Genomic DNA, 27745 nt, shown 5'->3' with positions numbered 1-27745 from the left:
GAAGTGACCCAGGTAGGTAACTCCTAGGGCACTCCAAGGTGCTGGACACTGTTAGGCCCCAAGATGGAGTACGTTGGAGTGGGAGGGCCCGGGCTCCCCTACTAGCTGCCCTGGATGCAGGAGAGGTATAAGCCTAACTTCCACCCAACTCCTATTCTAGCAAGGAGAGGAAAGGACATTGAAAACCTGAGGTGAAGCTAAGCCCATACAAGGGTTAGGAACTGGATTGAAAGCCCTTCCTGCTGGGAGTTGAAGCTGGAAAGTGAGTATGCTACCCACTAGGCCACCTGGCCCTCCAAGGACTCTATTACACATTTTATAAACTAATTGTGGAAGGATTTATGTAATGCTCTTGAAGTGGAAGAATAATTGCATGTCTAGATCCAGGCATAATGACCTGACTGGCACTGACAGTGCTTCCTGTTCCTGACACACTACACCTTTGCCGTTCTAACTCTGAAGCTCTCATTAATGGATGCTGCCAATCATGCAGAGTTGTGTGTTGCTTTTCAGGAGGACAGGTGACCACTGGAGACTAGGATGAGACCACCAACCACACCTTCACATCATTCATGTGATCTGATTAGAATAAAAACAAATTTCTCCATGTGAGAGAGTCAATTCACTTCACCAACTATTCTCTGTTCTCCCTCTCCTCACTGATGGTGAGATATTTCTAGTTTATTTTTCTACATACATTCATATTTTAATGATGAGTATTTAAAAATAGAAAATACTAGAAGCTTCATTTAGAGAAACTGCTGTGTGATGGTTCAGTAATTTTACTGATCGCTGTTAATAATCCAATTCCCAAATCCATTTATTTCCATTGTAAACTTCCTTCTTGGGTAAGTATTCCTAAAAACTTGGGAACTCTTTAGTTCCCAAGTTCTGCTTAACAGAGATAAATTGGTGAATATCTTGTGAGAAATGTCACATTTAAAAAAATGTATCTTTTTTTCTTTCCCCTTGTGGCAGAAGATGGTTTGTTTAATTCTGGATTCCATTTAACTGCCAGAGCAAAATGATAAAGATCACTATCAGCATATGTCCTCTGCTGAATACGTAACAGAGGTACTAAATGGACTGAACATTTTGTGGGCAAAGAGGAAGGACATTGAAACTCTATATTCCTATTGTGCTTTCCTGGGGTAGTGAATTCCCAGTACACTCACGAATAAATTAGGAAAATTGGAAGGCAGAAGCTGGCAGATAAATATAAAGACAAATATATTTTGGCCTTACACATGGCTAAAAGAGAGATCCTTAAAACTGGAAAGCAGAGAGACATACCCCTGGGGAAAACCACTCTATATGACTAGATGCAAGATAGAGGATTTTTACTGTATCTGGGAAATCATTTATAGTCTATTACCATCGATCTGAGGATTCAAATGTTCTATCGCCTGCACCTAATTTCCATCTCAGCCAACAAACAATAAATGAGACTCACATAGAAAGCCATGATCAATATTCATTTCTTTTATGCTGTGTTTAAAAATAGCATACTAATCTATACAGGTTTTTATACCATGATCATCACCATAGCATCTGAGTTCCTTCCAGTAGTACATAGAGTGCTACTGGGGGAATTCTGCTCCAAAAAGTTAAAAGTTCTGCATACAATATTTTAAAATTCTGCCTAATTTTGCATATTTTATTTGTCAAAACAACACAATATAACCACACCAGTTTCAGCTATTTTGGTAATTTATTTCAAAGTATGTAACAACAGACAACTAAAAAGATTTCCCCGGGAGTAGAGAGTTACAGAAGCCCATACGACAACCCAGTTTCTATATCTCCATTATGTTTTTGTTGGGCACCTCAGTCTGGGTATGTCACATGTGCCAGCTGGGCAAGTCTTGGGGAAAAACTCTGCCCCTCTGGTTTCAGATACTTATGCCCCCTCCCACCCAGAGCCCAGATGCGTGCCCCCCGCCCCAGGCCAGACAGTCACACCCTCTACCTCATAGAGCCCAGATGCAGGACACTCTCATCCTAGACACCCACACCCCCTACCCTCCAGAGCCCAGCTGTGGGGCACCCCCCTTCCTGGACACATGCATCCCCTCCCCACAGTGGTGAGACACCCCACCAGCCCAGACACCCGCATCTCCAATCTCCCAGAGCCCAGGGCACCTCCCCAGCACAGACATCGGCACCCTCTACCCCCACAGCCCAGCCGCGGAGCACTCCCCCAGCCCAGACACCAGCACTCCCTATCCCCTAGAGCCAGGAACCCTCCACCCTCCTCCTGCTTCCTCCCAGAAGTGAGCTGAAGAGTTGGGTCCTGCTGGGTCCAGCGCCCCTTAGTGGTGGCCAGCAGCTCTGAAGAACCAATTCTGCGGGGGCAAATGAAATTCTGTACAGAACATTCGTTCTGTACAAATTCTGCATTTTGCAGTGGTGCAGAATTCTCACAGGAGTAATTAAGCAGAATTATTATAGGCCTGAGAGCACATCCGTCTGTGGTGTTGTTTGTTCTCTGGTACACAGAGTTAAAATGGAGCCTGAAGTATTTCTGTTGAAGTTAACCTTCTCTTGATATTATTTATTTTTATCACAGCAGTCCATAGAGGATTAAACCCAGATTAGGGCCCCATTGTGCTTGGTTCTGTACAAACACAATAAGAGACAGTCCCTTCTTGAAGTGGGTTTTCTCAAACAGATTTTGAAAGAACAGCACAAGCTGAAATGGAGAATTCAGTTTTTGAAATTCCCATTTTCAAAAGAGAACCCGTACCTTTCTAGGAGGAGGTATCTCTTACCTTATAGCCTGCTTTTTTGTGAGTAAGTGTAAGGGACTGCGGAAGACTCTGTGACGGCCTAGCTAGTGAAGAACGCTTTCTCATGCAGACGGTTACTATCGGTCAGTGTTGGACACGAGGAACCGGTCGAAACCGGTCCTCAACCGGCCTTGACTGCCTCGTGGGGCCCCTTGCCAGTAAAGGAGCATAATCCCTTAGTAATTATACATGAGCTAATAATGTTAAGTGTATAATGCCTGCTATCCGCCCCTTCATTGGACTCCGTCCCAGGCATTGCTCCGGTGCGCTGGGCTCTCTGCCTCCATGACAGCAAAGCTTGGAGTCCCCGTTGTGGGTGTGTCACTTACCTTCAGTAAAGCCAATAATTCGCTGCTTTGCCGCGTTTGAGCCTCGCTTTTTCGGAGCACCCCTGCCAGGCCTCCCGGGTCTAGAACAGAACAGTAAGGCTGTATGCAAAGTCATTTTATTAATCAATCTTGTTGTTATACCACCTTCTGCAGTCTCTGGAATCTATTAATGAAATGCACAAAGGGTGTGATCTTGTGGCCATTGAAGTGATTCTCTTATTATTTTAATTGTAGCTTGGCCATTTTATTTGAATGGCACAAGATCAGGCCCAGAGTAAAACATTATAGACCATTGGATGAAGCCACATTACTCTCCAGATAGTATTAGATCACATATTCAGAAAAACAGAAGCATAAAAATGTTTGACTACTGGATCATAATATGCTACTTTATAGTGATCTGTTATTCAGATAAAGTAACTAGGGAAAACTGCTCTGATATATTTTCATGATGGTTTGTTGGGATTTATACGTTTTTGCACCCTTGTATGCATGAAAGCATATTGATTTCATTAACCTTGCTGTGCGTATATTTCTGAACACACAGTACTGGGCAATTTCAGTTAGTCTAGAACAAAAGTATTTTTCATCATCTGTACTTTTATCCTGCAAGCCATACATTTTTACCCTCTTTATATTAATTGTATTCTAAGTATTATTTATATGGCTATTTGAGTGTTCAGCGTATAGCTTTGGGAACTCATAAAGGTCAAAGGATTTGCAGCTGTAGTTTTGTTTTACCCACAGCTGAGGTACAGTAGAGAAACCGTCCTCTGGCAGCCTATATTAGGGTGCGTTCCCACTCGAGAGGTAATATTTAATTGTCTGGTGAGGCTAGCTGAACTGTCATTTTGCTTAACCAACCTGACCATATGGAGCATATTTGTCATGACTAGGACGTGGGCAGTCTGACTTAGTGTCAGAGTGGGAGTGGGGCGCCAAGAGGCAGGCTGGGTCTGGATACCAGGAGACTGGAATCTGAGATGGGCCACAGGGCAGACTGAGAGTCAGGTGTCAGGAATTAGAGTCAGGTTACTGGGAGATCAGAGTCCAAGACAGGCCAGAGAGCAGACTGGGAGTCAGGGCCAATAGGCAGGCCAGGTCAGGATACCAGGTCAGAGTCAGGCAGCAGGTAGCACAGGGGAGGCAATCCTAAGTAGGGAAAAACCCAGTTGCACAGACAACTTCCTGCTCCTTTGCTTGGTTTAAATAGAAGCAGGGGACCAATCAGGGCCATTGGAGTTTTGCCAGTTAGATCCCAGGACTGGAGTCTTCTGCCAAAGCTGAGCTTTGAATTCTGTCAACAGGTCACTGAGTGGTGCGTTGGAACATACTGGCTCCAAAGAGCCCTGTGGAATAAGGTTTGAGACCCAGGCCCTCTGAGCTTTAATAGTCCAAAGATTGCACAGGCTTTCGCAAAAAGAAAAGGAGTACTTGTGGCACCTTAGAGACTAACAAATTTATTTGAGCATAAGCTTTCGTGAGCTACAGCTCACTTCCAGGTGCCACACCAAGTGTTGATCTTTAAAACCTTATGTGATTTAGATGATAGTTACCCGAGATATTGCCTCTTTCTCTGTGCACCATCATGACATTTGAGTTCAGCCGATCTGCTTGTGGTTACAGTCCCTAGATTTGAATGTATGGGGGCTGCTGGCCGGGAATTCTTCTGGCAGGTCTTTGGAAATTGCTTCCTCCCAATTCTGACAGATCCGGAGTCTGTTGACCTTCTGGGTATAGTGTAAAGCCCAACTATTTCCTTAGACTTTTGTGTGAGGGGGTGAAGATGGGTTATATGTATGCTTCAAAGCTAAATTATGCAGATGAACCTATTTTGGTTTTTGTTAACATTGTTCAATATTTATCTGTGTTGTATTGTGGCTAAAGCTTTATTAATAGTTACCCACAAAGGATTTTTTTCAAGTGTGTTTGTGTCCTTTCTTTATGCTGTGTAAATAAGGTCTCAAAGATTATTTCCTGTTTGCATTTTTATTTAGAGACATCAGGAATGTCAAGTCTGGTCATCCCTAGTTTTGCTGGAAGACTTCTTGTAGGTCTCAGAGATGCTCATCATGAGATCGAATTCCTTAGAGAGAAGGAACCAGAGGTGCTATATCTCTAACAAAGACATCCCTTCTCCCAAGGCAAACAAAAGAACAAAGAGTTGTAAAGTATCTGACTGAAAATCCCTTCTCCTTTTAGAAGATCAACTTTCAGTCAATTGTAATGCCACTTCATTAGTTCTTTGGCACAGTAGAGATTTCCATGATAGACAAGATCTGAATTTCTAATGGAAATATAAGCAGAAACTGCATATTTCCCTTGGCCTTCCCACTGCCTTTTTTTCCTGCTTCCATGACACCAACCATAGGGTTTTTTGGAAGGAGGGGACTGTGTGGAATTTAGAGGTCAGGGATGGAGGTTTTTGGAGTGTGGAGAATGCGAACTGCCAAGTTGCTAACAGATATCCGAGCAGTTCTCTCCACTGCTGCTACTGTGGAGCCATGCGGCTTCTGCCAGTGACAGCGTGGCTCATTTAGGACTTGTGCTGCCTTCTGCCAATTCTGTCGTCCTTCAAGCCCCTCCCCTTTGATGGGAGGCATCTTAGAAAACTGTGTTAGGTAACTAGACAGTCCATTTCAACTGTTTTTTCAAGGGAGTGAGTGAACTGGGTCACATTGACTTCTTTGTACAGTTGTGTATATCTATTGCATTCATTACATGTTGTATCTTCTTCACTGAATCCACTTTTCTGGTGATACTGCTTCACATATGACTCAAACTGCTCAGATCAGGTTCTTGAACAAGGGATCATTCCCATTCCTGGCTATTTCTTTATCCCTTTCATTAGCATGTACTATGTCAGACCAGTGCCAGATTTCCACTAGACTAAAACTTTTACAATTTATAATATTAACCCCCCCACCCCACCTGAACTTTCTACATTAAAAATACTCAGCAGCATTTCTTGTATTTCATTTACAAAAATCTAAATAAAAGGCAGTGAACTGAATATAAATTTTGTAGATGGTAGAAGGCTGTGCTTTCCTTTGTAAATGTTCTTGTTGTTTTTATTTTTTCACTAAGGCATGAAATTACTGTGAAATAGATTTGGTGCACAGTAACAAAAAGTCTGCTATAAATATAAACCTTGTGAGAAGGCAGTGGGAGGAGGACTGAGTTTTTTTGTCCATGATTAGTAGCTTGAAACATTTGAAAGATGAACAGTATTAAAGTTAAAAAAGAGAGGATGATTTCATATAGTGAGAATATTGTTGGTCACTATTTCACAAGAATGCTTTAAACTCAGGAAATTCTACTTAAAGACCAATTTCTAAGATTTAAATATTACTTTAAGATATGATTTTTCCATTGGGTTTCAGCTGCCTAATTCATTGTTTTCCTAGCAGACCATACGCCTTGTTCTGCTTTCCTTTTGCACCCAAAAATACTGTTGCAGACAATGGGAGTTTTAGGTGTCCAAGCATTGAACCCCAAATGAAAAGTACAAAGAATGCAGAATTAAAAACGAACCCATTCAAGATTGCTTTGAAATATATTTTATCTTTCTTTACCACCACAGTAGGTTTTGTCTGTGTGCTATTTGTTTATTAAATAATTTATGTGCATTTATGTAAAGATAACATGGATAAGGTGCCATCAATTAGGCGGATCAGATTCAGGTATTCTTTGCCTATTGGCTACCAGCCAACAAATAAAAGGTAGGTAGAGTGACTTTAATAGTCAGTCTGAAACTTTAATAGTCAGTGCTCCACTGTACCCAATCCTCCCCTAGCCTAAAGTCCTCGAGGCTGTGGCTGTGTCTACACTTGAAGGGTTTTTGTGCTGTCAGTTTCACCAGAGATAGTGAGCTGGTGAAAGAAAAGCACTGGTTTGTGTACTCACTTACTTCCACAGGCATCAGAGAGTGTTTACATTTGCAGCACTTCCATCGCTGATGAGAGCAGCGCACTGAGGGCAGCGATCCCACTGTGCAGCTCTCTCCATTTTGAGGATTGGTCTTGTGGGAAGGGGGTGTGCGATTGCGGGGCATCCCCGGTCCGTGCACAGCCTCCTCTCCCCAAACACTGATCAGCTCCAGTAGCTCAGCATTGCTCCAGGCAGTGAATCGTTTGCTACCTGGAACAACCATTGTCACCTGGCCACATGATAAGTGAGCACTTGCCAAGAAAACAGGAAGGGGAGTTTCAAAGTTCCTGGGGCTTTACAAAGGAGGAAGTTGATGTCTGTTTACCTGGCATCAGAGCAGCAGAGCTGCTGGCCAGAGTGGTCACCTAGGCACTGTGGGATGTCCTGTGGAGGCTAAAAGCTGTGTAAACAGGAAGAACGTGTCTTCGCTTGCACATCACCGCAAAAGCATCACTGGTAAGAGCTGTACGCCTCTCATGGAGGTGGTTTTCTTTTTGCGGTGAAACTCCTGAGTTTCACTGCAAAAAGTCATTGGCAAGTGTAGACGCTCCCACAGTTTTTGCGCAAAAAAGGGACTTTTTCCGCTTTAAATGACAAGTGTAGACATGCCCTGTAACTTCCCTCCCTGCAGCTCTAACTTCCACAAGGGCTGGGTGGTTCAAGATCAGAGAGCCATAACTTGCTCCCTACATTCTCCCCCCCCCCCCCCCCCCCGATTGGGTGGGGTGGAGAATCTGCCTCATAAAGATCAGTGGTAATATAAAAGGTGTTGTCATTTTCACCTTCCTTATTTGATTATAAAAAACATACTTGTAATAAACATGCTATTTAAATATAGATTTGAATGTCATTGCTGGGTTGTACACTTGTCACTACTCTTCTTCTCTGAATCATAACCTCATTTTCCAGCTGCTACAAAAAGGCTTATTGTGTGCCCATCACTAAAAATATAATCAGTGCTATTATCCTTCACTTCATAAGTGATTGCTGTTCTAAGAGAGACAAGGTAAGTGAGGTAATATCTTTTATTGGACCAACTTCTGTTGGTGAGAGAGACAAGCTTCTGAGCTACAGAGAGCTTTTTTTCAGGTTTGGGAGAGCGTCACAGCTAAATACAAGGTAGAACAGATTGTTTAGCATAAGTTTCAGCGTAACAGCCGTGTTAGTCTGTATTCGTAAAAAGAAAAGGAGTACTTGTGGCACCTTAGAGACTAACCAGTTTATTTGAGCATGAGCTTTCCTGAGCGACAGCTCACTTCATCTTTAGCATAAGTAGTTAACACATATTCTAAGGGACCATTCAAGGTGAAGTGGCCCATTAACACCTCTGTAGTCATAGGACAAAAAAAGAGGGTTAGTGGGTTACAGATTGTTGTAATACGCCGTAAATCTTTATTAAGACCATGATTTTCAGAGTCTAGCAAAGTTATAAATTTAAGCTCCCAGGCTCGATCTAAAACCGTTAATAATTGACACAATATGCTTTTTCTAGTCACTGTTACTAAAAGGATACTTTTCTGTCTTCTATGGGATATTTTATTCTGACACAACAGCAGAATTGTTAGAGTGTGATATTGAGCTTCCGCTCATGTTGGAAAGTTCCTTCTGTTCCTCTCTCTCCCAGCACCTTTCATTCAACAGGGTCAGGTCCTTTCAAAGGGCAGTAGGACACCAGTATCTTTGGCCCATTTGAAAATAGTGACATTCAGTCAGCAGGGACAGAATTTGCCTCAGTGTCATTCCTATCATACCAATGGCCATATAAGCCTGGAATTTACCCCTGGGCAAGATTCAGTCTCTGTGGTTATGCAGCTGTTGTCACTGTTAATGGTAACTATGTCTGATGAATAATGAGCAGCTTCCATGAGGTGATATTTTTCTAAATAGAACAGTTAGGGCCTGATCCAAATCCTAATAAAGTCAATAGAACCCTTTCCAGGGCCGTCCCTAGACATTTTGGTGCCCTATGCAGCTCCCCCCCCTGTGAGGGTGGGGATGTGTGGCTCCAGGCCTCCGTGGGGGGGGAGGGGGGAGGAGCAGGCTTGGGGGGCAGGGAGGAAACTGCCCCCCAGGATGAGCTGGCGGAGCGGAGTGGGTTGGGGCCGGGTTGCTCCACTTCCTGCCGTCTGGTGAGTGCAGGGCAGGCCCGACCCCACACTCATGGGGTGGTGGGAAGTGGAGTGACCCGACCCCAGCCTGCTTTGCTCTGCTCCCCTGGCTTGGGATTTGGGGGGGGCAGGGAGAACCGCCCCCCAGCACTCACCAGTGGTGCGGCTGGCGGCGTGGAGTGGGCTGAGGCCAGGTTGCTGCACTTACTGCTGCCCGGTGAGTGCGCTTAGGGGAAGGGGTGGAGTGGGGGTGGGGTGGGAAAAGGCAGGGTGGGGACATGGGAAAGAGGTGGAGCAGGGGCCGGGGACAGCTTTCCTGGGTCGATCAGGCTGGCCGTTGGAGCAGCATGCAGCTGCGTTGGGCACAAGGAAATTTGGGGCAATTTGGTGCCCCAAATTTCCTGGTGCCCTACGCAGTTTTGTACTTTGCGTATGGGTAGGAACGGCCCTGACCCTTTCCATTGACTTTAGTAGGCTGTGCATCAAAGGCTCTTATTATTTTAAGGAAATAGTCATAGAAGGGGTTTTTTCTCCGTATCAGGGTTTAGTGACAACTGTTGATAATAGAGATGGTATGAATGCTACTGTTCAGCATTCAGCCAGATACTGAGGAATGATCTCCACAATGTTACAATTGTTTTACATGAGCGTGACTCCACTGAAGAAGCTCCTAATTCCTGCTCCACCCTTTTGGCTTTCTCAGAATTTAATGGCAAAGCCTTCCAAACATAGACCCTGGTCCTTAGACCCTCCCTGTCCTCTTTCTCTAACTCTCTAAGTTCCCTTGTCTACCCCCACCCCACCTTCACCCTGTTTCTCCTTCACACTTCCTCTCCTCCCATTTTCCACTCATGCAGTAGCAGCAGCTGCTTTTGCTGGGGCCCACTTCTGCAACTCCATTCAAACACTCCAGTTCTCTGAAGCCCTCAGAGTATTTTGCTTTAGCATTTCATAACCATGTTAGATTGTGCAGCACTATCCGCCGCAAGCATTCAAACATCATCAGGCAGGCCCTGAAAATCATGAAATTGGCTTACAAATCATAAGGTTTTAAAAATAATACCTTTGGGATTCTTTTTATTTGCCTTCTGGTATTTGAGCCTGTAGAATTCATGTTTTCAGGCTTTTCTCTGCAACCATGAGGGCTAGAAACTTAGTTTTTAAAAAACATAAGCTGAGATTCTCATGTAATCACATCACTCTAGGAGTTCAAGCTTTAAGAAAAACACCAAATATTGTGAGACTTGTAATAAAACTGTAAAAGTTGGCAGTGCCAGTATAGCTTATACTTATAGTTCTTCTGAGCAAAATAAGCTTTACCCGCAAAACTGCCTCTACACTTGGGGCTTTTGCCAGCACAGTTGTGTTGGTTAGGGATCACACCTCATCACAGCCCAGTTGATACAGTTTTTCTGGCAAAAGTTTGTAATGTAGACCTGGCCTGAGAGAGTGCCTGTGTGTCCGTGGAGTCTGAGGGTATCTGAGAAGCTACCTTATTGTCTCCCGCAACTTTGGGGCCAGATATTAGCCCACCGCATTTCCCCACACATAATAAAGAACTAAAAGAGTTGGCATTGGAAATGAATATAAACAGCAAAATGATTTCACACTCACTGTTATTACTCATTCCTAAAGTGAGAAGGACTATTTAAAACTGCAATGAATGTACAAAATATCAGACTCTGAGCAAACTTAGGTTAAAAAAAATAGTTTAAATTTATATAATTACACAATTGTTTAATTTAGAAACATTATATGAAAAACATTACACATTTTAGAAACATGCTGGTGACGATGGGGAGACTCTTGTTTATTTTAGTGAGAGCATGATGGGCCCATTATCTAGGCCCTAGATTTTCTGGGTGAAGTAGAAAATGGTCAAGTTATTAAGCAAAATTAAGGGAAATCAAAGTTTCACCCAGCTATTAAAACAGGTGCCTATTAGTTTAAGTTCTGGAATAACATAAAGGCACACTGCCTAAACCTGCAGCAATAAGTTTGTGACTAGCTCTTCAGCCCTATTGATTGATACTAAAAGCTGCATTAAACCTGCCCTTGCTGCTGATGCCCACCACTAGACCTCAGTAGGCTGGATTAATAGTTGTCACGCATAAGAAATTTCTGCAGTGCTTTAAAATCTATAATATTATCTTACATGTACATATACTACCATGTACCCAGCACACCTCAGGCCAATCTCTGCATGCACCAACAATACAATACATGAGTCATTAGAGCTTATATGTGCCCTTCCTTTAGGTTGTATGGAGGGGAGTAAATGGGCCCAGCCAAAACGAATAAAGGGCTAAGGAAGAACAGACTGAGGATAAAAACAGCAAGATGGCGTCATCCCATGTATTATGTAGCCACCACCAGCTGCTTCTTTTTTGGCCTGCCTAATTATATTTCCACACTTGACTTGCCAGGGTTTATGCTTCTTTCAGTTTTCCTCAGTAGAACTGAACTTCCAATTTTTAAAGGATACCTTTTTGCTTCTTTCCCCCCTTCTTTTATTCTGTTGTTGAGCCATGGTAGCATTTTTTTTTGACCCCTTACTGGTTTTTTTTGGGGGGGGGCGGGGGGGTCAGTTGGTTTTATTTGGAGTATACATTTTAGTTTGAGCCTCTATTATGGTGTTTTTAAATAGTTTCCATGCAGCTTGCAGGCATGTCACGCTTGTGATTTCCTTTTAATTTCCTTTTTACTAGCTTCTTCTTTTTTGTGTAGTTCTCCTTTTAGAAGTTACATGCAAAGGCAGTTGGTTTCTTTGACATTATCCCCTCTACAAGGATGTTAAATTTAATTACATTGTGGTCACTGTTACTGAGCAGTGCAGCTATATTCATCTCTTGGACCAGATCCTGTGCTCCACTTAGGACTAAATCAAGAATTGCCTCTCCCCTAGTGGATTCCAGGACAAGCTGGTCTAAGAAGCAGTCATGAAGGGTGTCTAGAAATTTTATCTGTGCATGCTGTCCTGAGGTGACATGTACCCAGTCAATATGGGGATAGTTGAAATCCCCCCCACCCCTATTATTGGGTTTTCTGTTTTTGTAGCTTCCCTCACGTCCCTGAGCATTTCACAGTCACCGTCACCATCCTGGTCAGATGGTCAGCGGTATAATCCTACTGCTATACTCTTATTGTTCAAGCATGGAATTTCTGTTCATACAGATTCTTTGGTGCAGTTTGATTCATCTAACACTGTTACTGTGTTTTACTCTATGCTTTCTTTTATATAGTGCCACTCCCCCACCAGCATAGTCTACTCTGTTATTCCTAAATTTCAGAGTAGCAGCCGTGTTAGTCTGTATCCGTAAAAAGAAAAGGAGTACTTGTGGCACCTTAGAGTTTTTTTGTTGAAGAATTGCCACTTTTAGTTCTGTAATCGAGTGACCTATACCAGAAACCTACTGACCGCTATACTTACCTACATGCCTCCAGCTTTCATCCAGACCACACCACACAATCCATTGTCTACAGCCAAGCTCTATGATACAACCACATTTACTCCAACCCCTCAGACAGAGACAAACACCTACAAGATCTCTATCAAGTGATCTTACAACTACAATACACACCTGCTGAAGTGAAGAAACAGATTGACAGAGCCAGAAGAGTACGCAGAAGTTACCTACTACAGGACAGGCCCAACAAAGAAAATAACAGAACGCCACTAGCCATCACCTTCAGCCCCCAACTAAAACCTCTCCAACGCATCATCAAGGATCTACAACCTATCCTGAAGGATGACCCATCACTCTCACAGATCTTGGGAGACAGGCCAGTCCTTGCTTACAGACAGCCCCCCAACCTGAAGCAAATACTCACCAGCAACCACACACCACACAACAAAAACACTAACTCAGGAACCTACCCTTACAACAAAGCCTGTTGCCAAGTGTGTCCACATATCTATTCAGGGGACACCATCATAGGGCCTAATCACATCAGCCACACTATCAGAGGCTCGTTCACCTGCGCATCTACCAATGTGATATATGCCATCATGTGCCAGCAATCCTCTTCTGCCATGTACATTGGCCAAACTGGACAGTCTCTACATAAAAGAATAAATGGACGCAAATCAGACGTCAAGAATTATAACATTCAAAAACCAGTCGGAGAACACTTCCATCTCTTTGGTCACTCGATTACAGACCTAAAAGTGGCAGTTCTTCAACAAAAAAACTTCAAAAACAGACTCCAACGAGAGACTGCTGAATTGGGATTAACTTGCAAACTGGATACAATTAACTTAGGCTTGAATAAAGACTGGGAGTGGATGTGTCAGTACACAAAGTAAAACTATTTCCCCTTGTTTATTTCCCCTCCTACTGTTCTTGTAAAGTGCTGGAAATGGCCCACCTTGATTATCACTACAAAAGGTCCCCCGCTTCCTTCTCCTGCTGGTAATAGCTCACCTTTCCTGGTCACTCTTGTTACAGTCTGTACGGTAACACCCATTGTTTCATGTTCTCTGTGTATAGAATCATAGAATATCAGAGTTGGAAGGAACCTCAGGAGGTCATCTAGTCCAACCCCCTGCTCAAAGCAGGACCAATCCCCAAATAAATCATCCCAGCCAGGGCTTGGTCAAGCCTGACCTTAAAAACTTCTAAGGACTTGGTCAAGCCTGACTTAAAAACTTCCACCACCTCCCTCCCCTATTATTGGGTTTTATAAGGTAACACATTCCAGTGTTTCACCACCCTCCTAGTGAAAAAGCTTTTCCTAATATCCAACCTAAACCTCCCCCACTGCAACTTGAGACCATTACTCCTTGTTCTGTCATCTTCTACCACTGAGAATAGTCTAGAACCATCCTCTTTGGAACCACCTCTCAGGTAGTTGAAAGCAGCTATCAAATCCCCCCTCATTCTTCTCTTCTGCAGACTAAACATTCCCAGTTCCCTCAGCCTCTCCTCATAAGTCATGTGTTCCAGACCCTAATCATTTTTGTTGCCCTTCGCTGGACTCTCTCCAATTTTTCCACATCCTTCTTGTAGTGTGGGGCCCAAAACTGGACACAGTACTCCAGATGAGGCCTCACTAATGTCGAATAGAGGGGAACGATCACGTCCCTCGATCTGCTGGCTATGCCCCTACTTATATATCCCAAAATGCCATTGGCCTTCTTGGCAACAAGGGCACACTGTTGACTCATATCCAGCTTCTCGTCCACTGTAACCCCTAGGTCCTTTTCCACAGAACTGCTGCCTAGCCATTCAGTCCCTAGTCTGTAGCGGTGCATTTCCAGCAGATTGAGGGATGTGATCGTTCCCCTCTGTTCGGCACAGGTGAGGCCTCATCTGGAGTACTGTGTCCAATTTTGGGCCGCACGCTACATGAAGGATGTGAAAAAATTGGAAAACATCCAGCGGAGGGCAACAAAAATGATTAGGGGACTGGAACACATGACTTATGAGGAGAGGCTGAGGGAACTGCAGAAGAGAAGAATGAGGGGGGATTTGATAGCTGCTTTCAATGACCTGAAAGGGGGTTCCAAAGAGGATGGATCTAGACTGTTCTCAGTGGTAGCAGATGACAGAACAAGGAGTAATGGTCTCAAGTTGCAGTGGGGGAGGTGTAGGTTGGATATTAGGAAAAACTTTTTCACTAGGAGAGTGGTGAAGCACTGGAATGTGTTACCTAGGGAGGTGGTGGAATCTCCTTCCTTTGAAGTTTTTAAGGTCAGGCTTGACAAAGCCCTGGCTGGGATGATTTAATTGGGGATTGGTCCTGCTTTGAGCAGTGGGTTGGACTAGATGACCTCCTGAGGTCCCTTCCAACCCTGATATTCTATGATTCTATGAACAAATACTAATTCCTATGAAAGATTTTTCCTTAATATTTGCAGAATTGTTTTGATGAATAATTTGCAGTCTGTGGGTTGTTCACAAATGGTTTGCTTTGAATATTTGGTGTTCATTATTTGGGTCATGTGACTGGTCATCCAGGGCCCATGTTATTTCTGCTCCCTATTTGGACACTGTTTTTAATCAGGAGAATGATGAGTAGTTGACAACACACTTGCAGTACGCATTTTGGATGGATAGTTATTTGTGCTACAATTCATGACGCTTTCTGGATTCATTGAAAGGTTGAGGAATGCCCATTGGTTGTCTGAGTACCATGACTCCACAAATCATAGCAAAATAAACTTGGTGATTTTATTTGAAAAAATATTTGAATCTGTTTTTTTTATTCTGTTCATAGGAATGTCATTTAAGAGCTTAGGCCCCAATCCTGCAAACTACTCATCTTGGGTGGCCAGATGATGCCCCACTGGCTTTTTAAAATTTATGTTTTTCTGTCATTCCCCTGAAAAAGCACAGGATAAGGTATGAGTCCCCTGCATGTTTTGTTCGGGGCAGAATTAGCACCCGAATATACTAACTGAGGCTTTCTCCATGAATCTTTGAAAAGAAAAGGAAGCTGTTCCCTTATGGTTTTATTTGGATTCTATAGTAAAACATGCCTTTAGGTTATCCCCTCTTACGGGGCTCTCCTTCAAAGTGATGGTCAGGTAGGCAAAAATGTGCCTTTTGGTTGATCTGTTTTGTTTTGTTTTGTTAGTAACAAGTGTAATTGACCAGAGTAAGTTGCAGTAAAACAGACTAAGTTGATTGCTATATATAGCCCTCTTCTGTCTTGCAAACCACATAATCAATATTTAGGCTGCAAATGAAGCAGTTTTAAGGTTTAACAGATATCGGGAATATGTTTAATTCTCTGAGGAGGTGAATAGAGAAGCCAGTACTTCATACCAGTCGTTGTGAAACAGATTTGTGTTCTAAGTGAAGCATAGATTTTTTTAAAAAACTAGTTTTGGGTTTAGTACTTTTGATAATGTGACAGCATAAGGACAGATTCTGCCAGCCTTACTTACACTGAGTAGTGCCTTACTCTGTAGATTGTCCCATGGAAATTAAAGGGACTATTAGAAGAGTAAAATACTACTCAACTTGAGCAAGGCTGGCAGAATCAGACCCTGTGTGAAGACCTCTTTCATGAATGGAATTGTGCAAACTAATAATTTGCATTTACAGAGCATCTTGTGTTCAGTATCAGAGTACTTTACAGAGGTGGGTAAGTATTATTGCCCCATTTTACAGAGAGGGAATCTGTAACAGAGAAGTAAATGAATTGATCCAGGTCATGGAGACTACCAATAAAGCTACTGTCACTAAGAAATAACATAAACTAGCTCCTTATGCCATTAGAAGCCTGGTGTTGCTGCCCTATTCACTAATAGCAGTGTGTCAGGAATTCCCAATTGATGTTTTGTTACAAGAAGTTACATCCAATGAATCAAACAAATGAGCTTCCAGGAAACATTACTTAAACCATCCACAGGAAATAGAAAAGAAGGAGAGTGAACAGATCTCAAAATGATTAAAAAAATAAGCTTAAAATTGCTTGATGCAATCTAAGGATGCATTGGAACAATACAAATTGTGCTATTGCTGGATATAATAATACTAGGTATATTTATATAATTAGGCATATTTGTAACTTGACTGCTGACTGTTTGCACAGTGCTGTAAAACCTGGACAAAGACACAGTGTCTACCTTCAAGAGCTTCCAATTAGAATTTGACATGAATGGGACAGTTTACACACAGACTATACAAAGATTAAAGATACAGAGACTGCATTTTAAAAAAAAAAATTCTCTTAGAAGCAGAGCTCTTGGTCTCATTGACAGTTAAAGTTGCCTGACACTTTGCATTATAAGATCCCGTTTTCAGTTGTTTATAATTTTTCCAGACTTTAACCATTTGGGCTGAAATTTTCCAAGCTACAAATCTATTTTGGGTTGAATTTTGAAAAATGTCAGATAAAAAGTTTCAACTGTTTTCCAAGAATGAGATTAGGGAAAATTACATTGCTTTGTTTCTATGAAAAATAATCTCACAACTGTTTTATTGAGATGCTCTAGTACAGTCGTTCCCAACCTATTTATCATTGTGGGCCGCATATTCAACCCACAATGTGTTACGTGGACCGCAGGTTGAGAACCACAGTGCCCCCCCACCATCCTCACACAGTCCCCTATGCCAAGTGCTCCCCACCCAGAGACCCCTCCAGAGCGAGGCCAGGAGCGGTGATCTGGGCATGGGGCCGGGCAGCTGGGACCTGAGGTGTGGGGCCAGGAGTGGAGCCCCATGCAGAACCTGGGGGTACTGCAGCACCCCCACAAACCCCTAGTTCTCACCCCTCACCCCTTCACTGACCAGAGCACCCCCCCCCAAAAAAAACCTTCCCAGAGACCCACTCTCCCACATCCTCCCTCCTGTGGCACTCATCAGCCCCCTCCTGGCAGAAGTGCTCCAGCAGTCTGCTAGACGCTGTCTCCCCCTGAGCCAGCCCGGCCCCCTTTCAGACCAGAGCAGCAAATTTTGATTTATTTATTTTTTTTTTAAGCATACAGCTGAGCTGCAGCTGTGTGCTAATTGGGCCGCCTGCGGGCTGCAGGTGGAGAACCACTGCTCTAATACTTCTCTGTGTTAGAGGAAGGTCTAGAAATATGACAGCGAGGTTGCCCTGTTGTCAGCGATGTGCCTTTTGCCGTCCCCATGAAAATTTGTCCAAATATGGCTAATATATAAGCCTCTGAAAAATCTCAGTTAGCACATGACCAGTAGAGATTTGTCAGAGTTTGGCAGCTAAAGTCGCCCAAGATTCCATCTGCACTGAGCATGGTGCAGCCCAGGGTGACAGTGGCTGAGTAGGACTTTCCCTGTAATTGCTGGGGGATGCTGGGGCACAGGAACTGATATCACGGAGACAGTTTCTCCTGGGCTCTCAGTGCTCCTCCAGCTGATGCCCAGGCAGCATGGAGGAGAAGAAAGAAGAATCCTGATTGGAATGCAGAAGGGTGAGCAATGATGCCGTGGTGGTGTGTGTGTGTGTGTGGGAGGGGAGGGGCGTTGGAGAAGACAGAAGGTGGGGAGGAGCAGGGGGCATGGAAGGATGCAGAGGATCCAGAGACAGACCGGAGCTTGGGAAGGTGCAGCAGAGGGTGAGGAGGTCAGGAGCTGGTGAGAGTGGTAGTGTATAGGAGCATAATGGGAGGGGCTTGGAAGCTATATAGGTGCAGAGGCAAGGGGGCAGGAACCAGGAGATGTGGAGGTAGACAAGAATGTGGAGGGTAGGAAAGGTGGACAAGAAAACAGGAGAAGGGGTGGCATGAGCCAGGACTTGGGGGTTGGTGGGTGGATAGGTGCAAAGGAGCCATGGGATGGGCGGTACTACATTATTGTAAATTCGTGACCTTTAAGTTCATGTCTGCAGCCTCCACATGGGGTGTTACAGTGCAGCACTGTGGTATGCACTGCCGTTCAGACCCCCTTAGTCCATACAGCAGGGCAGTGTAGATATGCCCTATGTAAGAGTCTCACTGTCCCATAGGCTTGTTCCAGGGCATTTTTCTGCTGTATCAGACACTGGAGATGGGTGAAGCTTGAGAAATTGCAAGCGGGTAAACTGCAAAACTGGGAGGGCATATCTAGTGGGGTCCCACAGGGGTTGCTCCTGGGTCCAGTGCTAGTCAATATTTTCATTACTGACTTGGATTATGGAGTGGAGAGTATGCTTATAAAATCTGCCACAGACCGCAAGATAGGAGGGGTTGCAAGCACTTTGAAAGAGAGGATTAGAATTCAGAATGACCTTGACAAATAGGAGAAGTGGTGTGAAATCAACAAGATAAAATTCAGGAAAGACAAGTGCATAGTACTATACTTAGGAAGGAAAAATGAAATGCCCAGCTACACAATGGGGAATAACTGGGGAGGTGGTAGTACTGTTGAAAAGGATCTGGGGATCACAAAAATGAATATGAATCAACAATGTGATGGAGCTGCAAAAAAGGCTAATATCATTCTGGGGTGTATTAACAGGAGTATCCTATGTAAGACACAGGAGGTAACTGTCCCAATCTACTTGACATGGTGAGGCCTCATCTGGAGTATTGTGTCTAGTTCTGTGCACTTTAAGAAAGATGTGGACAAGCTGGAGAGAGTTTAGAGGAGAGCAATAAAAATAATAAAAGGTTTAGAAAACCTGACCTATGAGAAAAAGGTTAAAAATATTGGACATGTTTAGTCTTGAGAAAAGAAGACTGAGAGGGACCTGATAAGTCTTTTAATATGTTTAGGGCTGTTATAAAGAGGATTGTGATCAATTGTTCAGCAATCTGCAGCAAGGGAGATTTAGGTTAGATATTAGGAAAAGCTTTCTAACTATAAGGGTAATTAAGCTCTGGAATAGACTTTCAAGGGAGGTTTAGAATCCCCATCACTGGATGATTTTAAGAGCAGGTTAGACAAACACCAGTCACGGCTAATGTCTAGGTTTACTTGGTCCTGTCTCTGCACAGGGGGCTGGACCTGATGACCTCTCGAAGTCCCTTCCAGCTCTATATTTCTGTGATTCTATGAAATTGCAAACAGGACACTGAGCAGACGCTGATTGATTGTCCATGTCTAGTCAAGGTCAGAGCAAAAGTAGATGGCAAGATAGTACACATAGGAATTGGTGCTCTGGGGCTTATGGCCCCAGCTGCACGCCCAAGGCGCCTCCCCCCCGAGACTGTCACTGGTCACTCGAACCCTGCCGGCCCCCCACTGGAGGCTGTTGCTGGTCACTTGAACCCTGCTGGCCCCCCACTGGGGTTTGTTGCTGGTCACTTGAACCCTGTCGGCCCTCCAGTTTATATCCATTTGTTCTTGTGCCACCGTTGGCCCATAACTTAAATAACTCCTCTCCCTCTGAAATATTTATAGAGAGCAATCATATCTCCATTCATCTTTCCTTTTGTTAGGCTAAACAAGCTAAGCTCTTTAACTCTACTCTCATAAGGTAAATTCTCCATTCCTCTGATCATACTAGTAACCCTTCTCTGCACTTGTTCCAGTTTGAATTCATCTTTCTGAAACATGGGAGACCAGAACTGCATGCACTATTCCAGATGAGGTCTCACCAGTGCTTGTATATTGATGATAATAACCCTTTCCAGTATCACGTGGAGTGTGTGAAGGAGAAAACCCACAGTTGAGCTCAAGTTAAGTCTTCAGTGAAGACAAGCCCACAGCCTGTGTGGGCAGATCATGGCCACATTCTGGGGACACCAGCAAGTCATAAATAAATGTGGGACAGTGTCATGCTGTCTGGAGTGGTTCATGGCTGTGAGTGCCAACCTCAGGTAAACTGTCAAGTAGCAGGGCAGAGACCCCAGACTGATTGTGTTCTGCAATTAGATTGCACCAACACAGTAACAAATGTCCCTGGAGCATTCCAGTCTATCTTGTCCCACAGACAAGCTGAACTTAGTGATGGTTGGTTGGTCACAAAGTATTCAAGTTGCTCCCAGTCCCAAGAGACCAGTCACTTACCCCAGGTCAATCTGTACCTTAGATCTCTCCCTAAAGACAACCCTTGTAGCGAATCCTATAGCAAACTAACTCGAGATTTATTAACTTGGAAAAAGAAATGGGGGAGTTACTACAAAATTAAACCAGGCAAACATACATACACAAATGAGTTACAATCTATGGTTTGAAAAGGTGACCGAGTTGTAGTAATCTGTCAGCACTGAATGTATTTTACGGATAACCCAGGTTGACTCTCTGGATTTCTGCTTCTCTTTCATAGCTTCAGCCCAGTGAGAGTCCAAACAGCAAAAGAGAGATCACAGATTTTCTTGTCAGCTATTTTTATTTCTTTCTTCCAGAATTCAAGCTGATGGGATGAGTCCTTTTGCATGGGAGCCTCTTCATGGGTATAAAGGGGCAGTTAACAAAGTCTTTGTATTGTGATGTCCCATAATGGCTCATTTAGTTTTGATGGGCCTTTGATGAGCAAGAGAGGATTCCTCCTGACTGGTTTCAGAGTAACAGCCATGTTAGTCTGTATTCGCAAAAAGAAAGGGAGTACTTGTGGCACCTTAGAGACTAACCAATTTATATGAGCATAAGCTTTCGTGAGCTACAGCTCACTTCATCGGATGCATACTGTGGAAAGTGTAGAAGATCTTTTTATACACACAAAGCATGAAAAAATACCTCCCCCCACCCCACTCTCCTGCTGGTAATAGCTTATCCAAAGTGATCACTCTCCTTACAATGTGTACGATAATCAAGTTGGGCCATTTCCAGCACAAATCCAGATTTTCTCAACCCCCCCCCCCCCCCCCAACACACAAACCCACTTTCCTGCTGGTAATAGCTTATCTAAAGTGACCACTCTCCTTACAATGTGTGTGATAATCAAGGTGGGCCATTTCCAGCACAAATCCAGGGTTTAACAAGAATGTGGGGGGGGGGGGGGAGGGTAGGAAAAAACAAGGGGAAATAGGTTACCTTGCATAATGACCCAGCCACTCCCAGTCTCCATTCAAGCCTAAGTTAATTGTATCCAATTTGCAAATGAATTCCAATTCAACAGTTTCTCTCTGGAGTCTGGATTTGAAGTTTTTTTGTTGTAATATCGAGTTTCAGAGCAAATTTTTTTTACAATTATAAAGGTATAATTATTACCTTATAGCATGTGATAAAGATATTATAAGTGAGCCTTTAGGGTGCAGTGCTTAATGTTTTCAAGCTATTCTCAACCATAAGAGCTAGGAACTTCCTTTTAAAAACAATGAAAGCTGAGATTTTCATACAGTCTCTCGATTCTTGTAGCTGGGAGTTCTAGAAAAACATCAAATATTGTGAGACCTGGAATGGGGATTTGCAATACTGCTATTGTGATCTGATCCAAAGGAGCAGGGTAGAGGTTGATGAAAGAAAATGTTACATTTTTAACTTTGTTCTAGGGACAATAAAAATAGCTAAAATGAGTCCCTTTGTTTTGTTTTACCTGGTAGAAAGTCCCCTGAATGTAATGGAAATAATAGATACATTTTTCAAGGCAGATGCACCAACAGCCAGATTTCTAAAGCACTGGGAGTTTTTTTATAAAGGTACGTCCACTGTTCAGTGTCAGGCAAGCATTCTTGCTGAGCTGATGTAAAACTGTGGATGGAAACATCGTCAGAGCAATAAACCTGTAGATCTTCGGCATAACACTTCCATCAGAGAACATAACATGAAATAATTCCTGCTAATAGGGTCATATATATATATATATAGAGAGAGAGAGAGAGAGAGAGATCAGTACAGGGTTCATGATGAAGTTATGTGAAATAGTAACTGCAAGCTATGAAGGTTTGCATCAGGAATTGGTATAATTGATATTAAGGCCTCTGTTGTTATTTTACAGCCAGAACTACGATGTATGAGTCTGTGGCTGAGACAGACCAGCAGCAGTTGCTGAAGGCATTCTGCCTGCTGACAGCTGAGGTGGTCAGAATACCTCCAGGAATACTTGGTGCTCCTCCAGTAGCAGTGTACAACTGTCATCAAGTTCACAGGACACAGGGCTTTGGGTATGGAGCTCCTCTGGCCACATGGGCTTGTTTGCCCTTTCTCCTCAACCAGCAGTGGCATTCGGAAGGGAAAGGAGGCCAAACTCACACTGGCTTTAAAAGGGCCTGTGTGTTCAGCATCTCTGAAAATCAGGCTAGTTTCTATAGGGGCCAGATTTAAAAATCTTGGGTTTTCGGTCTAATGCTGTATTTCTTAGGCAAGCAAACCCGTCACTGCTTGCCATAGATCTTCAGGAAAAGGCACGCTGCAATCATAGGTTTGCTTTATATCTCTCTCTCTGATTTCACTGGGTAGTGCCAAGATGTTAAAATATACATCTTGTTTTATGCTGTGTCGCCTTGTCTAGTATTATTTCATGATATTCCTTTTTATTATTTGGCAGATTGTGTGGTAGTTTGAGGATGAGTACAAATGGAGGCTAGGAGATTTATTGTCATCTTTATTGTAACCTTTCCTGGTTAGAGGACGTGGCTTAAAGAATTATGGTTTGTGAACTTATTTGTCCAAAGGTAAAAAACTCACTGGGGTAGGAACAGTCTTGTTCTGTTTGCACACTGTCCCTAGCATAATAGGGTACTATTGTATGACTGGGGCTCCTAGACACTACTGCAGTACATAACTAAAAGTAAAAACGAGGAGTACTTGTGGCACCTTAGAGACCGACAAATTTATTTGGGCATAAGCTTTTGTGGGCTAGAACCCACTTCATCAGATGCATGGAGTGGGAAAAAAAACAGTAGGCACGTAAGATGGGAGTTGCCTTACCAAGTGGGGCGGGGTCAGTACTATCGAGACAATTCAATTAAAGTAGAAGTGGGCTATTCTCAGCCGTAGAATACCAAGGGAGGAAAAATCACTTTTGTAGTGGTAATGAGGCCAATGTAAACAGGGTGGCCTATTTCAAAACATTGACAAGAAGGTGTGAGTAACAGTAGGGGGAAATTAGTTTTTGTAAAAAGAAAAGGAGAACTTGTGGCACCTTAGAGACTAACAAATGTATTTGAGCATAAGCTTTCGTGAGCTACAGCTCACTCCATCAGATGCATCAGATGCATCTGATGGAGTGAGCTGTAGCTCACGAAAGCTTATGCTCAAATACATTTGTTAGTCTCTAAGGTGCCACAAGTTCTCCTTTTCTTTTTGCGGATACAGACTAACATGGCTGCTACTCTGAAACCTTAGTTTTTGTAGTGAGCCATCCACTCCCACTCTTTAGTCAGGCCTAATTTGATGGTGTCCAGTTTTCAAATTAATTCCAGTACTCCTCGTTGTTTTTGCTGATACAGACTAACACGGCTACCACGCTGAAACCTGTAATAAAGCAGTATCTTACTCTGCTATCTATGCTCATCCTTCTCCCCTAACTTAAAAAAATCACCCTAATTAAGTTACATGAAAACAAGTGTTAAAAGAAATACATACTATAGTGTTCCATAGGACTGAGCCTAACAATGAAGCAACAGATGTAGACAAATCAAAGTTACCATAAAAGAACAATAACAAATACAGCCAGGCATAAATATAGCAATCATGGTTTCCAGGAAAATGTTCAATGAATGAGAGAGAGAGAGAGAGAGTGAGTGTGTGTGTGTGTGTGTGTGTGCGCGCGCGCGCATGCTCTTGCTTCATTTAATATCCAGCTAATAATAATAAATGAATATTTGTATGAGCCTATCATAAGTTGTATGAAAGAAAACAAGAGAGGATCTCTACATGTTTGCTTTCCTCAGTTGTTTGAGAAATAACTTGTCCTGAAGGGGTTAGTTTAACTTTCAGTGTTTTTTGGCTCAACCTTGGCAATATTAGACAAACACTTTTAGACAAAAACTGTAGCTCACGAAAGCTTATGCTCAAATAAATTTGTTAGTCTCTAAGGTGCCACAAGTCCTCCTTTTCTTTTTGCAGATACAGACTAATACGGCTGCTACTCTGAAACTTTTTATTCTGTTGACAAAATATTGTAAAATCATTTATCATAGCCACTAATTTGCGCTGTTGTATCAGTAGTTTCATACATATTTACTACTGATGACCGGTAGGATATTTGTTCAGTAAATTGCAATTTTCCTGCAAAATAGTAGATTGATAGCTAGGTTACACTCAACACTTCATTCCTGTTCCTCTTCTGACCCCCTCACCTCAATTTTCTGTGTTTATTTTGGGTCAAATTATGGGTCCTTTTTAGGATTATATTAGATATATTTTATATTTATATATATTATATTTAGGATTATAACATGATTATAAATCATCCTTCTGTCTATATATATCTCTTCCTTGAATGTGATCTCTTTGAATTCTCATCATCGAAAGACCTGAATTCCCAGTGAGTGTAAGAGGTTGTTAGCGACCTCTGATTCTTCTCCAGAATTTTTAACATTGCAAAAATGATAAATTTCAGGTCATTTCAAAGTGTCTAGTCTATAAAATGCTATTCTCAATTTTTTTGCTTCAGTAGAGTTTCATATTGTTTAACCTAAATCTGTAAACCCTCTTGATTATTTTAACCCTTAGTTTGTTACTGGAGCTGTTAACACAGTACAACATTTTCACGCTATATAAGTAAGGAGGCTTTATGCAGCTGTCCTGTGTGGGATTTGATCACACCTACAGTGACCATGTTCCCCTGAAAGCCAGGTATGTGAGCATTACAGGCTAAACAACAACAAGGCACATCTCTGGAATTTGTGAACAGAAAGTTCCACTGTCTGAAAATGCATCCACAGTCACACAGACTGCTTCAGATTCTGGAAGTGTCTTCCCCCAAATCACTACAAACTAAAGGATTAAATAAATAAATAAATAATTGGGTCTCCTGGCCTTACCTTCCATGAAAGACTGTCAGGACAGCTTGGCTACCTAAAGGTGTCTCCAAATATTGTGCAAAAGACAATATTTATAGGCTTCTCACACTATAAATCATGCTTTCCCAGAAGCTAGGAATACTAACATGGCTGCCATTGTAAACTGCATTTCCCAGCCTGCCCTGCTTTCCAGGGTCTCAGGACAGTTTCCATGAAGTGTGTTCCTCTCCCCCAGCATTGGCACCCTGTGTCCCACAGGGATTTTTGAGGCAGCCCTGGCACAAAGTATAATTGCCAGGGAAAGGTTTTCCTGATAAGTCTCAAGGGACTTGTACACCCTGTCACAGTTCTTGTTCTTCTGACCTGCTCTTTAAACAGTGTTAGTTTTACAAAAACAGTGTTTTTTGCCTGCCCTTGCTGACTGGCCACCTGAAAGCCTGGAAATATGGTGTAAGTTTTTAACTGCAAGAGTATGTCGATGCAGCAAAACAAAAAGCAAAAACCCCCCGTGGCAGCAGGTCTCAGAGCTGGATCAACTGACTCAGGCTCATGGGGTTCACAGTAGGGTCAACTCAGTTAATTCAAAAATCATGAGTCGCACTCCCCAAAGCCTATGAAATTGTCTTAAAAATCATGTGATTCTTATAAAAGATTAAATCATGATTTTTTAACCCACATTCTGCCTTTTGATCTCCCCATCTGTTCCCAGTGTGTGTGACTAGCACAGTACTGCCTATTCAAACATATTTATTGAGAGGAAGAGGATTTTGACTCCTGCTGCAGGAGCTCTCAGAATAATGCAAAGAGCTCTTACCTTTATGCAGTTATGATCTCAGGGCCTGCAGGTCCCACTCCATATTTCTTGCCCTTCGTGGCCTGGGCAGTCACCTGGTCCAATAGCTGCCAAAGTTTGTGCAGCTTCATGCACAGTGTGAAGAAGTCACTAGCCTCCCCTAAATGGTCCCTGTCACTGTTTATGGGGAGGGGGGCAGGGCAACTACACGAGGAACATTAAAGACTTGCTCACTCATGAGGAGCTTCATGCATGGAGCTGCAAAAAGCTTTACTTCCCCCCCAGAAGTCAATGAATGCCCCATACCTTTTGTGGCCCTACAGTTGCCTCATATCTGCTGCTCTCCTGCAGAAAGCCCTCACAATTGGGGGATGCAGAGGAAGGTGATGGAATCTTAACTCTGCCTTGCTCCTGATCAGAAGCAGCAGCAGTGCTCAGAGCCGGAAGGAAAACTTGGGGGAAATGAGGAGGCGGTGTTTGTGAAAGCTGAACAATTTTGGCTTCCAGGAGAGGTAATGTGCAACCATGGCAGAGGAGGTGTATTAAAGTGGCTCTCCAAAACTGCGCCTCAGGGCAGTGGAAAGAGGTGGGGGTTGGAGGGTTGAGCCAGGGCAGTGGGGTGAGGTGGGAAGGGGCAGAGAAGCTTACCTGAAAGTGGGAGCCCTGCGGCTGGAAAAAAAACACCTGACATTTGAGAGTTCTATCGTGAGAGCATGAGTCAGGCTTAATTTTACTTAGAAATCTTGTCTCTCGGGATTAATTTGCAAGAATTGGCATGTCTGGATTCAGGGGTCGGGGCTAAAGATAGCCGTGTAGATGTTCAGGCTTGGGTTCTAGCCTGGGCTATGAGACCCATCCCCCTCACTGCGTTTCAGAGCTGCCAGGGATTTTTTTTTTTCTTTTTTTCTGTGCGGACATACCTAGTGAGCGCAATTAACCATTGGAACAACTTATCAAAGGTTGTGGTGGATTAGCCATCCCTGGCAATGTTTAAGTAAAGACTGGATGTTTTTCTATAAAATATACTGTGTCGTTCACGCAGGAATTGTTTCAGGGAGTTTTGTGGCCTGTGGTATCCAGGAGAGCAAACGAGATGATCACAGTGGTCTCTTTGGGCTTAGAATCTATTAAAATAGACAATTGTTCTCAAAAATGTTGCTATCCTGCCCTCCTTGAAGTCTCCCAGTCAGACCAGGCCTGCCTAACCTCCAGTGTGTGGAGAGGAGTGGGCACCCTTTTCTCTCTTCCCCTACTCAGCTGCTAAAACCTGCCTATATGCACCTCTCCGATCAAACACAACCCCTGTTCCAAAAATCTGACTCCAGTACATGTGTCCTAGTTTTTCACTTGGAAAATCTGGTCACCCTAATCACACTTCAACACAGCAGCAGGGCATGGGGCACTGTTGTAGCCGTTGCTCCTACATGCTCTCTTTTCAGAGTCTCAGAAATGCCATGCATAAGTGTGGATAAAACATTCTCTTTCCTGACTCATGCCAAATACTTTCCTGCTCAGCGGCATATGTGGAACTAGCGCGGAATCCACCTCTTCAG

The 27745-nt window shown here is 43.2% G+C and overlaps 1 protein-coding gene across 13 annotated transcripts in view; it reads left to right on the top strand.

Moving 5' to 3' along the window:
* The window catches only part of DST (dystonin), a 462719-nt gene that overhangs the window by 109079 nt on the left and 325895 nt on the right, over positions 1-27745 (top strand). The gene's annotated exons all lie outside the window — the stretch shown is intronic.

The sequence above is a fragment of the Chelonia mydas genome, chromosome 3 (genome assembly GCF_015237465.2).
Source record: "Chelonia mydas isolate rCheMyd1 chromosome 3, rCheMyd1.pri.v2, whole genome shotgun sequence".
NCBI classification, from domain to species: Eukaryota; Metazoa; Chordata; order Testudines; family Cheloniidae; genus Chelonia; species Chelonia mydas.
This window is presented reverse-complemented; position numbering and strand designations above follow the sequence as displayed.